This window comes from Sparus aurata, chromosome 11 (genome assembly GCF_900880675.1).
Source record: "Sparus aurata chromosome 11, fSpaAur1.1, whole genome shotgun sequence".
Classification (NCBI taxonomy): domain Eukaryota; kingdom Metazoa; phylum Chordata; class Actinopteri; order Spariformes; family Sparidae; genus Sparus; species Sparus aurata.
In genome coordinates this window covers 30,570,559-30,586,082 of record NC_044197.1, presented here as the reverse complement: position 1 = coordinate 30,586,082, position 15,524 = coordinate 30,570,559, and the positions used below count along the sequence as shown (strand labels likewise).

Here is a 15,524-nt window from a genome sequence, read left to right as displayed (position 1 = left end):
AACACATCAGTTATTATAAAGATATAATACAAAATACTTGATTATGCAGCATCATGAGTACTTTACTTTTGACCTTTTCAGTAGAAAAATATACATATATATATATATTCTGCAATTCATATACAGTGTATATAGTTTAAATTAACTACTGATATATCGATATTGTACATTCATTATGCCCGCATATCGAAAATTCAAGTATCAGCTGAGTTCAATTTTTCGGTGTCATCCTTGGGTTTTGGAAGCCTTACGTTGATTGTGGGCTTTGAGGTCACCTTTTTCAATTGAAAAAAAAAAAAGGAATTTCACATTATTTTGGGCCAATATTAGCCAAACTAAAAAGAAAAAAAAAAGACAACTACATTTAAAAACAAAAACAAAGAATTTAATCAGTTTTGATGTTCTCCTCACTGACTCTGCTAAGGTTTTGCCTGAAACAGCTGATAATGGCATCATTTGTTTTCATTTCATAGTTTTACTGCTTTTACTTGAGTCGAGTATCTGATTACTTCCGGCACTGATGCTCAGGTTTTGAATAAGTAATATTCTCTCAAATTAATGACGATCAATGACAAAGGGACGTATATGTTATGACAACCTGTGCAACATACATCTGCCTCGAACATGGCTGCTTTAAATCGTATTCCTCAGTTACAGAAATATTTTTTTGTTCAGTGTTTCAGAGTGATTTAAATGTAAAATTTCCATTATTACAATGATAGTTTCTGTTTTAGTGTGCCGTTGTGATTATGATCGGGGTGTTACAGTGGCGGGGGAAATAATCAGATCCTTTATTGAAGTATATAAAAATGAAGCTGCAGTTCTCTGTACTGTTACTCCAAATACAACTCATACATTTAATCTTTCTTTATTAAAAGTACAGAAGTTTTATAAGCATGTATACTTAGAGGACACAATGTTAGAGTACTCATTATACAGCAGAATTGCCCCTGTGATTATACATAATATGTTTATGTATATATTTACTATTATATTATCATGTAATCTTGTATACTGACAAAGTAGAGTTATTTGGCAAAGTCATTACAGCTGCAGATTTATAAATCAGCTTAAAACAGAAAATCCTCAAGTAAAGTGCATGTGCTTGCAGTGCCTAAGTAAATGTACTCAGTTGCTTTCCACCACTGTTAGGGTTCGATTACTGGAAGCATACTGGCTGATCATTAAAGCACAAACAGTTGCACACCGATGATATGAGGTGTGAGGATCATGACGTACACGACCTTTAAAAGTCAGGTTACAAGTAGAAGGATTTCGGAATCAAGAGGCGACTTCGTCTGAAATCTAATCACTCTTAGTTTGAATCTTACTACGTTTTGCCTGTTCTGCAGCCACCTCCGGCCTGTGTAACGCAGCTGAAAGTCTTTTGCATCCTCAGGCTGCTCCTTTCCATGTGGACATCCAGGCTGCCAACATCTGAAGAGGCCATATAAACAAAATGAAACGACAGGGCCAGCGTCTATGGAAATGCAACAAAGTGGTATTTTTAGAGTGCGGTAAACAGATCAGACTCAAAAAAGAGCTGCCCCGTCACACAAACAGAAAGCAGACTTGGGCTGCTGCTGCAGTTTGTGTCTACACTGGTCATGACTCAAACGCAGCATCCCTCATGACTGTCACACGTATGCAGATAGGAGGTGGCAGTGGAAGCTCCTTATTAGGTCACTGACATAATCACAGTTTCTTAAAACGCTCTTGAGTCAATATTTGTGTCTTAAATGCAACGTCTGAGGAGATGTTTCCCCTGGGGATGTTTAATATCTGTTACCTCAGAGTTTGTTAAAGTGCACTATGGGTTTCAGCTTTCCCTTACAGTTGCAAATATTGTTTTGCATGAAGCTTAAAGGTAACTGTGAAGGAAAACAGATCAGAGGTTAAGGCAAATGTAAGATATTTTAAGTTAAGGTATTTACAAATGAAAACCACATGAGAAATTCATGTTTTCACAACTTATTTTTCACATATGAAATTCCCGAAAGACACATATGAACCAACAATTCACATGTGGATACACTCTCCTGTGGCCCTGTGCTATGATGCAGAGCATCAGGAGAGATCTAGCTGCAGAAACGCTGACTGAACCCTGTTGGTCTGACCGCAGTGGCCTCCCTCTGGTGTTTCCAACACTTTGGGGTAAATCAAACGGCAGTAAAGAACATAATCAGCCCTCACATATCAAAAAGAAAGAAAAAAAAAATCTCTGACTGGAAAACAAAGTCTTCTCTAATTTCCTCTGTGCAGCCCTCCATGATGAAAAGTCGCACAGAGTGGCCCTGCAGCTGCTCGACTTTCCATGACAAGTTATTTTGGGGGGCGCTGAACTGTCAATATGGTGGAGTACAGCGCCATCTAGCGGCCGAGTGCCACAGAGATCATCTCAGCAGTAAGAGGAGTGATGGAGCAAGAACTGTATGCTACTCAATTTTAAAGCTTTATTTGAGTATTCGTACTTTCTGCTGCTTTATACTGTGGAGGCAAACCTGATTTAAAATAAGTTAAATATTGGATCGAATAATTGGGCAGGCTGATATTTTATCAAGGTATACAGTATATAGATACATGTAAATATATGGAGAATTTACTTTGATTTGTACTTTTGAGACTTAAGTATGTTTGTTATCAGATACTTTCAAACCTTTACTGCAGTACTACTTGTATGGGTGACTTGGACTTTTAACTAAGCAATATTTCACAACACAATATCTTTACTTTTACTCAAGTGCTGTATGAGTTTTGGGTACTTTTCACAAAACTGAGTGGGACAGAATCACGAGGCACTCACAGGGCAGAGAGCGACAGTCAGTGACCCATTTTACGTTTAATCGAATTCTGAGTTAGCCAAAGTGAATCACTAAACACAAACATTTCTTACAGTTAAAGTGAAACTCTCGCCAAAAAGCAACAGACGCTTTATTTGTGATTGACTATGAGTCAAACCTTCGTCATAATTATGACGAAAAAGGCACTTTTAAGATTTACCTTAGTTTCGTTTTGGGCAAGCTAATTTTCAGTGACATGCTACGGGCACTTTTATGCTAGCATCAAAATCGCTTTTTTAAAAAACACAAAAAAGGCTCAACACGACATGAAACTTTGTTCGTAGTATCACCAGGGTCTCTACACATGAACACGAGCATTGAGAACATTGTTTGTGTACGCAGAGTTTACTAAAAAGAAGGTTTATGAACTACTCACCATTGGCGCTGGATCTCCGCCACCTTCAAGGCAGACAAAAAATTGTCCATCCGAGTGCGACCTAACAGGCAGGAGAGTAATGGTGGACCTACCTGTTAGGTCCATAGACATAATATATGTAGACGCCTCATAGACTGACGCTGCCTACTGGAGCTTGGATGGGTCCCCAATGCCCCCCCATTTATTTCTACTGAGGAAGGTGTATCCCCAACTAATCATAACTCCCAGAATTTTTACCGGATTTTCACGCGGTTACAAACGGCAGAGATTTAGTTATGATACAGGGTGCTGTCACAAAATATATATATATAAAAAAAATTTAAAAAAATCTTACTTGTGAAAGGTAATCCCCCGCGATCTGGTATTGCGCTGGTTATTGCAACCATAAACTGCACAAAATACGGGCATAGTTGCTCACTCTCCATTGATTCCGATTGACTCAGGTGCTAGCCTAGAGTGAGGAGACCTAACCAAGATGGCAGCGACGCGGGATTACGTTCCAGCACGCCATGAGGCATCTACAAAGATTATGTCTATGGTTAGGTCGCACTCGGGGATCGACACTTTTTGTCTGCCATGATGGCGGCGCGCTGGAGATGCTACTGCTAACGTGAGTTGTCCAAAAAACGTCTTTTTAGTAAACTCTGCGTACATAATGATGCATTTACACGAAGGTTTGACTCATATTCAATCACAAATAAAGCCTTGGTTGCTTTTTGGCAAGAGTTTCACTTTAAAGAAAAAATTGTGACCGCGATCTCAGCCACCTGCTATATATCCTACTGAATTTAATAGATAGGTACAGCAAACTGAATGTACATGTGATGCATTGTAATGCTTTTGATCTTGATAAAGCCCTTACTTATATATTTTCGTGGTGAGTACTTCAGCAGTATTTTTTAAAAGGCTTAAAATGGGAATACTTTCCTCTGTTAACAGATTATTTAGAGTTTATTTCAGTTGAATTAACACGCTGGGGGAAGGAGGCACTGATGGGACCCGTTTGTCCTTTGTTTGTGATTATCTTGTTAAACAAAGTGAAAAATGACTCACCTTAAAGGGACAGTTTGCCTCGAAATGAAAATTCAGCAATTTTCTCCTCCCCTCCTGCTGATGGAGAGTCAGATGACGTTTCATTATCCACAAAAATCTTTTGAGGGGATTCACATTAAAACAGCGTAGAAGCATTCTCCTGAACAACTGAAGAAGCTGGAGACTTGATTTAAAATGTTAAAGGCGGGGGGGGGGGAAAACATAAAATGGCTCCACACAGTTTATCTGGTTTTATCCAAATGTCCAAAAGTCCGGGGATAGACTGATTTGAAAAGGCACAGTTTACACCCCTGACACGCGGTTTACTTTGCGGAGACTTTTAGCAGCTACAGTGAAGATTTCAGTTTTAAGAAGGGTGTCAGTAGGGTCTTTTCACATTAATCTAGAAACCCAGGGCTTCTGGAGACTTGGATTATGCTGGAAGAGCTGAAAGGTGCCCTTTAATTTTTGTTATGTTTGTTCTGATATAAAAGTCCCCATCTACTGCAGTAGTTTAGGAGAATGCTGCAACACTGTTCTGCTGTAAAGCTCTGAGAATAATCTGTCGACTAAAAAAACTTCACCTGGCTTTTCATCAGCATGGGGTAGAGGAGATCATGACTAGGGCTGGGAATCACCAGGTACCTCGCGATACGATACTATCACGATATTTTGCCCACGATAACGATAATATCATGATACAGCGATTCTGCGATAATCGATATATTGCAAGGAATTTCATCCACGATACATCACGATATCTGTGTCACTGAAGAAATTCAGACTTTATTGACTGCACTGAATCCATTTCACAGGAATTACAAAACATTGTCAATCAATTTCACATGAATGACAGCCAAGTAAACAAAGAGTATATTGCACAGTGTCTCTTCTTAACACACACACTGACTACAACTATCATTAAATATCTATATGTGTGGGTTTCAGAGCTACTTAAACCATTTTTTTAATTTTATTTGGTTGTATACCTATGTTTGAATAAAGATAAAGCTGTCCTCCGAAGAGGGGTGGTGGTGGTGGGCCAAAAAAAAATCGATATTTGGCACCAGTGTATCGATAACGTACCTCAAGACGAAATATCGCGATATATCGTAGTATCGATATTTTGGCACACCCCTAATCATGACTAAAATTCCATTTTTGGGTGAACTGTTCCTTCAAGGACTTTGTCATTTGAGTTGACATGGCGCTTTAGTGATGCACAGTCCTGACCGAATTTTCAATTTATACTTTCCACAGAACACACACAATTCATTTGAGGCATTCTTGTCTTTGAGTTGATGATGATCCCAGTTCACCTTGTGACCATGGCACCCACAGACACTACACAGAGGAAATGATGCAGGGGGCTTATTCTACAGGCATCTGAGGTCCCCGAACATCAGATCTACAGTCTTCCAGCCAAATTCAATGATTGATAATAACGTAAATCAGATTATTTTACTAAACTTTGATGTACAGATGCAGTGATGACAGGCAGACAAACAGACCTGAGCTGTTATCAACTGCCTTGAAAAGACATATCATTTGTTTTATTATTCAGGAGTAAGGCTAACTACTTCCCCTCCAATCTTTGACCTGAACTAGTTCTGTCTACATACAGATGACACTGATGTCAATATCTCATTACAATTCCTGATTGAATGGCAAACAAATTAATTCTATATAGTGTCAGAATATACCTTAAATATGGGTGAAGCCTCAACAAACTGAGATAAACCAACCCTGTGGTCCATCGCTTTTTGCACATTGTGCTGTCTAACAAATGTGACGCAGCCTGTTATCATGGTAAGTGTATTACTGATTAAATGTCTCATGATAATGTTTGTGTAGAATAACTCACTATTCAAAATGCTAAACATCTAAATAGATTAGCAAATATAAAAGAAAACTACTTTATTTAAGTATTTTAATGACACTTTTTATGTTTACTTCATTACATTTATCTGACAGCTGTAGTTACTCGCAACATTAGAAATTACTTTGATGATTGTTGGTCATATGTTTGTAAGGTATTAAACTACCCTGTGTGTGTGTGTGTGTGTGTGTGTGTGTGTGTGTGTGTGTGTGTGTGTGTGTGTGAGAGAGAGATAGAGAGACCACAGGTGTTGTTGTGCTCATTTGCCTCATGTACAGGACGGATGAAGCCTCCCCTCCTTCTCCTCCTCCATCAGAGGCAGGACCATACCTCTTTCGTCCAACATCTGTCTCAGCTCTGCTCTCCAGATCTCACAGATCTGAGCATCCTGTTGTCACCCACATTTGCTCCGTCTGCTTCAGAGCCTCTTGCTGCTGGATGACGTGGCTCTAAACTTCTGCTCAGCCTGCATCGTGGCAGCCTCGGGCTCCCTCTGCTGAGCTGGCCGGGAGGCTGGACTCTTCTCCAGAGTCTCCAGAACCTTCAGAGCCTCCTGGTTGACTCAAAAAAGCTTCCTCCAGCTGCTGTATTTTAGCAGCTACTTGTCGTTGGTTCAGGATTCTGACTCTCTGAAGCTTGAGCGTGATTTTGAAGTTCTGAAGCATCTCCTTTTCCAATTCACATTCACTTAAGATGGTGATTCTGTGTTCTCACTGCAGCTGTGTTAAATATGCTCAGGGAAAAGCCAGAAGGTCTGCACATCTGGTAACCTGAAACATTTTTTCTCCAGGATTTAATCTGCAATGGTCATAAAACAAGTTCAGCTGATCTTCTTCTTTTTGCCTTTAAGCCTGAGGGAGGTTGTGTGTGTGTCGACCAGTGTCGTTGTCTGTGTGCTTGGCTTCTGTCTTTTGTTCTTGTTTCAGAAGGCTCTAAATCAACTAATCCACAGTGACACCTGTCCCACCTGCAAATATCCTCCTCCTCCACCTTACACACATTCTCTCTCAGCTGGCACCACCTCTTTGTTAGTCTATTGTTTTATCTTTAATATCTAATCAATCTAAAATTTGGTTTCGCAAATTTTGTTTTCTTCTGTCGTGTTGCTTCCCTTGAGCCAGGGTCGTAATGACAGAAGTGTAGTTCTGAAGTGGTTTCTTCTTGGGTCAGATTGGCAGAAGTAGGCGGTGAGAGTCTGTTGCAGTATCTTAATGAGGAATTAGAAGTGGATGATTTCTCTTGAGGGTTTGTTGGTAGAAGCTCACCTAAACAGGCCAAAAGATATCTGGTCAGGGGGACGTGAATAGATCATACTGGTCTCTTATCATGCCAACCACTGATACAGTTAAACTGGCTAGAGATTGGCTACAAAAGAGCATTAGCACTCAGTGAGCGAATGTTTACTTAAAAAAAAGATGGGAAAAAAAGGAAGCTGGAAGCAATGGTGTCTCCTTTCTGAAAGATGACGTTGCTATCCATAAGAGGAAAGAAAGAGGACAAAAGTGAAGAGCAAAGGGAGACACACAATGAAGAGGAATGTGTTGGGCGCAAATGATCCACTAGGTGTCAGAGTTTTGAACTCCTTCTTATTTTTAGTAGTAGTAGGTTTTTTTTGTTAGAAATCACAGCATAAATAAAGTCGCAGACAAACAAAAGTAACTTCAGGGTAATTAAAGAGGCACTATGTTGCTTTGGAAAAAAATTCACACTCAGAATTTTAATATTTATAACAATAATGAGGTCATTTTTTTCATAAGTGATTAAACAAGCTTATCTCAGAGGGAAATAAATTCCCACAACACTGTTTGATGCTATAAAGGTGGCAGGGTCCGCCACATATAAAAAAGTAAAACAGTTTAAGTTGTGTTGTCCTTTAAGGTCAATTTGTTTATTCAGTCATGAGAACAAAGAGAGTTTGATTATTTATTTGTTTTAGTTTAGGCATAAAGAAAATCAGTCAATGAAGATCTTACTCTTCTGATAAAAATTGCATCCCCAAAACTACAGAGTGCATCTTTAAAGGTATCATATATGCTCATTTTCAGATACATATTTTTATTTTGACTGTCTACACAAAAGAAACCACATTTTTTTTTCTCATACTGTCCACAGCTGCAGCACCTCTTTTCACCCTCTGCCTGAACAATCTGTAGTAGCACCTGTCTCTTTAAAACCCCCATCCTGAAAAGCCACACTGTTCTGATTGGTCAGCCTCACATGCCTGAGTAGGTACCGCCCACTGTGTTTTACCATGCACAGATAGCACATGGTTTAAAGGCACAGTTTCGATTCCTTCACAGTATTTTTTTAACACTTACAACTGTTTTATAATTTAATAAAATCATACTTTTTATTACAATGTGGGACCTTTGAAATTTTGCTTACTGATTATGAATGCAGAAAGCATTTTAAGACATTGTCAGATAACTTCACATCATAAATAAGGTTTATTTAATGACATTGCATTTTCTCTGTTTCCACTTTATTTGAATGGGAAGAACTTAAGCAAACTGCTGCCCATGCAAAATATTTTAATGTTATCACATTATACAAACTTAACATGATAAAACACAAGAACGTTTCCTCATTATACAATACACTATCTATCTTATTAAAAGTGTCAACATGATTAAACAATTGATATAACATAAATAGTTTGATGTTTTGATGTGATAACTAATATTGTTAGAATAAAAAACAATATACTATTTATCTTGTATTGTCATAATAACAAGATAACAATTTAACACCTAATGACGTGATGATTAATTGTTATAACAAAGAATAGTTCACATTATAATGAGAAATAACATTAAAATACCTTGCTATAATGTGGTCCATTTCATGTTATAATATAAGTTGCCATGTTATAATGTGCAACGTCTAATATTATGAAAATAAATTACCACATTGCAACATGAATATCTTAACATTATAACAAGATAAATAGTTGTAACAAGAACCTTTTCTTGTTGTAATATGCTTAATAAGTTTGTATGAAGTAATCAATGAAAATGTTTTGTTATAACAAAGACTTTTCATGTCATAACATGACACTGACCCGTTTGGCAGCAATACGCTAGACCAGGTTTATTATGGTATCAGATTTTCATATTACAACAACTACACTTGTTATGATCGTTATTAGTAGCAGTTAGAATGATCCTAAAATATTGACAGACCCCTGACAGACATGTCAACTTATTATTTATATGTTTTTAATACACTTATTTAAGCGATGACATATATTTTTCACACTAACCTAGCGGTTGTCATCATCCTGTTTCCCTCAACAAAAAGCCTGTGGGATGTTTGATTTGGATTCTGGATTATTGCTGGAAAAGATCCCTGGGGCAAATAGATCATCTTCACAGATGAACACAACTTGTAACAATGTTTGGCTATAAACAGATTACGTCATCGTCACATGACTGCAACATCACCACTGAGCATCTTTCTACACAATTACTATACAGCTTTTCTATAAACTGATCGATGTACAAGTTGTAAAGTCAGCGTTAGAATAGTTATTAACTAAAGTGGGCCTGTAAAGGCAGGCTAGTGAGTAAATGAGTCTCTGGGTTCACTGTGATGACGCTTGATGTCCCTGACAACCTCTGTAGTCTCATTTACACACTTGTTAGCAACCGCCGTTTTTAACACATGGAAGAGCTTTATAATTCACGTGTGGGCTATTTACTGGCGTATTTTATGTCGTAGAACAAAATGTGTGAATAACTTCAGCCTGTGGTAACCAGACACCTTATTCTAAACTTTAACTGAAAACCAATTAAAAAAACTCATAGAGTTTGAGACGAGGGAACCACATTTGCAAAAATCCAAACTGATTTCCAGGTTAAGGAGTACAGTCTACACCACTCTATGGTAGAAATCAATACTGTATACAAGCAGATGTATGGGATAGCTGTCAGGTTTCGTATCACATTTAACTTTGAAATCAGTCTGTTACTGCAACCCAATACAAAGCCACAGACAATTCAATTGTAGGCCTGAGCACAGAACTTTATTCCACAATAACATTTGGCCTTTTTGTCTGTTGTCGGCATACAAATATGGTCTATAGTCCAAAATGAGCCATTTTGTCAGGCAGTTAATTGAACATAAACTGAAGCAAATAAATACAAATATTTTCTCGGTTCAGTTTTCTGCTGGTCTTGATTTAATTTAAAATAGCGTGCAAGTAAAGATACATGAGGCCGTTTGTGTCTGTATCATGTGAGAAAATTAAACCGTTCATGACGAAAACTAAATCAGAAACAGCTAAGGTAAAACTTCCCTTCAGTTGTTTCTCATGGCCTAATTTGGATTTCGGAGAACTCTGCACATTCGCCTGTCTGGTCTTAAATGTCGAGTTTTGGGTGAAAAAGGGGAAAAACTGCCATACTGTGAGGCGCTCTTTGGCCTTGAGAACAGCTTTACCCGCTTCAAACCAGTCACAGCCGGAGCGCCAAACACAAGATTAATGTTTTGCACATGGATGATTGGCAGCTATTTATTTGGAAACCAATTCCAATGTGCTTTTTGAGTGCGTGGCTTTGAGGTCCTGGGATATTTTGGAAATCTGTCTGTGTTTAATTAGGCACTTATTATAAACACTGTGGATGACACAGTGAGGTTTCATACTCAGACCCTGAGGAGTGAGACTTCTTAAGAAAAGACCACCAGTAAAAATACAAAAAATAGAATTAAAATGCTCTATAGTTAAAGTTTGACTTTCTTTATCATGCTGATGTCTGTTAAAGTATTGTGGAGCCTAATGAACTCATATTTGCTCACTAAATCAGGCTTAACTTATTCAACCTTCCTGTTCTTGCATCTGATCTGGTGCACGTGGATCAATGTGGCAGCAGAGGGCGCTGTGTTATAATTTAATATATAATTATATAAATATATAATTCAGTTTGTGTGATTTAATGATTTGGTGATTTTGATGAATAATGCAACAGACATGATGATGCTGATGATACCCCGAAAATACAAAAAACTTAAATAAATGTTACGTTTCTCTCCAACAGTTGTTTATTTATTTAGTCACGTATATAATCAACTGAATATTTTGGGTCGTTAAACCTCTCAGCCATGAGACTTCTGCATTTAATGTCTGAAATAATATTTAACATTTAACTTTTATTCTAAAGAAAAATATCTACTTTTTAAGTGCATGATGTCTAATTAAGGAGGCAGTTTGTGCTTTAAATCAGGATATCTGTATCTATACAACAGCATCTGAGTTCTAACAATCGATCCAGCAGTTCCCTGTGGACGGGGGAGAGGACAAAATAGGTTTCATCAGGATATTATTTGACACAAAAGTCCTCAACAGACAACACTAACACTTGATTGACGATTTCAGGTGATGATACTCAGCAAATATGCTGCACCTACAATCCCAAACGAAGGAGGTTTTACATTCTCTTTCCATAATAAAAATAAAAACAGCAATTCACTAAATAACTTTTATGAGAAGCCTGTACTAATGTTACTATGAAATTACACCCATGCCATAAACTACAGTAAATGCAAGAAAACCACTTGGTTGGCAGACTACCTAACACTGTGGTTTAGGTTAAAGTAACAAAAACTTTAACTTCTGTTACAAACCTAAGTTCCATTTTTAACTTAGGTTCTGTGCCGGATGTCACTTCACATAATGTGTAAATTGAAATAACTCACTGTTGACTTCCTCCACAGCGTAATGATTAGTACAGCCACTAGAGGTCGCCATCTAGCAACAAACCTCAATATGGGGTTTAGATTTTCCAGCCAAGCCTCCACATTCATTTTTCAGAGGAGGACAGACTCTCAGTTCTGGAGCTGCAGAGAGAAACAGTGCTGGTTGCAGCATTCTGCTAAACAACTGAAGTAGACGGGGACTTGTTTGGCTTTATTTTGGCTTTGGCTGAACAGCTTGTCTAGTCTGATCAAAGTCTCTTAAAGCCCTCATTTGATTTGAAAAGATGTTATTTACACTCTTTTTATGCAGAAATCTACACTGAAGCTGCTAATCTGAAAGTGTCTGTTGTGGGTGCCCGAGCTCGACCCCACACCTAGGGTGTAAATTACCTTTTGTTCAAATCTATTTGGGATCTCAGGGCCTCCAGAGACTCAGAACAGGCAGACAAACTGTGTGGAGCCCTTTAATGTTGTTGGGTCTTTTTGTTTTTCCAGCTGTGTTTTACATTTTAAAACAAGTCTGCAGCTACTTTAGCAGTTTAGGAGAACAAACACTGTTTTGCTGTGAAACTCCAGAAATGTTTTGTTGACTACTAAACTTCAACTGACTTTCCATCAGCGTGGAGGGGACTGAATTTTCATTTTTTGGTTGAACTTCTCCTTTAAGTACAAGGGACTTCTACTTTCCTACATTTCAGAGGTCAATACCTACGTTGTACTCCACTACATATATCGGGGATTTTAATTACTGGTTACCTTGCAGATTCAGACGAATAAAATAAAAAATGATCAACATATAAACTCTGAAACACTATTATAGGTTGAGATAAACTTTACTGATCCACAATGAGACATTGAGAAAACACCCTCCAGTTTGTAAAGTCTTAAAAATGAGCTATAACTTCAGTGGCTGCAACATTAAAATGAATTTCAAATTAATAACTCATGTATCATTCTTAAATATGATTAAGATACTGGTAGATTAATTATATGTTGATGCAAACACGTTGCTACTTGCTGAATGTGACCTCTACTTGTAACAAATAACAGTATTTCTTTTTCTACTTTCACTGTTTGAAAGATCCGAATATTCTTCCGCTTATGACCGCTGACATGTATCCATCATGCTGTTTTGCATGCTGGCCACTGGGGGGCAGGGGTGTGTCGTACATTAAAAGAAGAATCACGGCGACAAGCAGCAGCCTGTAACTGTCTCTCTGCAGGAAATTCTGTTTAAAGTCTGTGAATCATACATGTACAGCACACGATAACAATCAGTCTGATAATGTTTACATTTTGGGACTTTAGATTATTTTTTGCATTTTTCTAAAATATGTCCTGATGATGTGGTTGTGTTTTATTGTAATCTCAGTGGTGACAGATGGGGGGACCTTTCCTGTGGAGGTTTATCTGGTCAATAACAGCTCTAAGACTCCTGTAACAAAAGTTGAATTAATAACTAATGAGCAGAATGAATCCTGGAGCCTGTTCAGCTTTGTACAGATCTGTTTTACTAACCAGCAGCCTGCAGCTGGAGCCTCATTCAGCCACCTGTGGGCCGCTGCTGCTCCAGACGCCTGCAGGCCAGGTTTCCCTCCACACACCGACAGATGCTGCGGGCGGCCATCGCTGCTCGGTGCTCGGTGCTGTCAGCAGGGGTCACTGGTGGTCAGTCACAGCCGGTGCTGAGGACTCACCGGCCGGACCCTACAGGTGACAGCCCGCTCTGCGTTTGCTTCCTCATTGGAGTCCCGGGAACACATGCAAATGACAGAACAAAGAGCCACACGAGAAAACACACACGTGAGAAATGAGCTCCTTCTCACAGTTTTATCAGAGATTAGGAGTTTTTTTTTTTATAATTATTATTTTTTGTTCTTCTGTGATGTAACGAAGATGTTGAATAATGAGACCTGTTCTCTGAAATGAAAAGTGTCATAAAGACGCAGACTCGTACATCTTTCATTGAATTAGTTTTATGAAGTATATGAAGTTTAATACCTATGACGCATTTCTTTTCTCCACAAACTGTCTAGGTTAAAAAACTCAAATCGTCTCCAAAAAGCGCACAGCCAAGACTTCACAGCTTAACAACATTTCCGTCAATAAAAAGATTTCAAAAAATATACACAGAGACATTTAAAAAATATTCAAGAGGATTTGTTAAACCTGTTAACATTAAGTTGAACACTCAATCCTAAATGAAAGATAGAGCTAAAGCCAATGAAAATCTGCATGCTTTTTAATCATTTAACTATAAAAAAATAAAAAGATAAAAAAGCAAATACGCAAGTCTGCATGCTAAAACAAAACAAAGTAGATGCTTTGATTCCCTTTACGTGTCAAATAAAATGACTTGATTCCACTTCTATCCACTTCTGAAATCATTACATTCACACGCCTCTAACTTTTTCCTCTTCTGATACATTTTTGCCATAAAAATGTGCATTTAAAACAAAGATGGGTCAGGCTTATCAAAAAAATGTGCTGATTCAATTAAGAAGAAAATATCTATCGAAATATATTTATCTTAATATATACACAAAGGCTGTGCTGAGTAAATGTGCCCTTGGCAACAAATCACCGTACAACAATTAGACCAAAAAAAAAGAAGGCTTTTTAAACATCAAACAATAAATAGTTTATTTCACTTTATAATTTTATGATCACAAACTTTAATAATAGAATATAAATGTTTTATCCTTTGCCAGCCTAAAAACACAATGGATAAACCACCTTCTTCCTTTCGTCTCCATCTTTGTGATGTTTTCAAACGATTATTTCCATCAGGAAATAAAAAAAAATGAAAACACACACTTGTTGTTTTTTGCCTAACAATCACACATAACTTTCTACAGAGGCCATGTGGACTTGTGATAGCTCTGTTAACACCCGATCAGTGTGAATGACATTTGGAGGTCCTCATCTTCAAAAAAAAAAAGCTCTCTCGCACCCGGGGGACCTTCTTCTCACCCATCCCGACCAAATGATCTTCATTTAACCTTTAATTAGTTTCCACACACCGCCCACCGGCGCTGTCGGGGGGCGGGAGGAGGGAGGTGGAGGTGGAGATGGAGGCATCCACACTCTTTCATGTCCGTCTGTTTATTCAGAGGCTCAACCGCAGCTGATAGAGAGATTCTCACACTCTGCTCCCTGATTAGGATTCGCTCGTTTTGCATTTCTAATTTGTGACACCTTCGGTCTGATCGGAGGTTTTACGCATCCATCCAGATTAATTCAATAACATGAATGTGAGCCGTTAATTAGGGAGAATACCCACACGGTTCGGGCCTATGGAGCTGACATAACATAAATACAACAGAATATACACATATACAAGGCAACTGTGGTAATTTTACCAGAAGCTTTATTTTGGATCAATTTAACTTTTACGCACAGTTTTGAAAAGGAGGGTACGCAGAAGCCTTAACGGCTTGCAAAGCCACCAAAAAAACTTTACCAACTCCTTTTTAAAATAGACCAATAAGAAGTTATTTCATGGCTCGCAATATAATGCATAAATGAAAAATAATAGATGTTTGGCAGTTTGGGTCTTTACCTGAATTCTTCAGTATTTCAGGCACACCCTTCGCATTTTAATAACTCCGAGCTGAGGAGAGAGGGTGAGGAGGGTGAGGAGGGTGTAGTAACTTTTGTCGCCATGCAGCTTTTCCACAGGTTCACTCCTCCAATTGGATGT

At 38.2% G+C, this 15,524-nt stretch overlaps 1 long non-coding RNA gene across 1 annotated transcript in view; it reads right to left on the bottom strand.

Moving 5' to 3' along the window:
- LOC115591491 (uncharacterized) overlaps positions 1-3,349 on the bottom strand; it is a 63,654-nt gene extending 60,305 nt beyond the window's left edge. The window contains exon 1 of the long non-coding RNA XR_003985974.1: positions 3,217-3,349. This is a non-coding gene — a long non-coding RNA (uncharacterized LOC115591491). The remainder of the gene's footprint in view (positions 1-3,216) is intronic.
- Between the last annotated feature and the right edge of the window lie 12,175 nt (positions 3,350-15,524).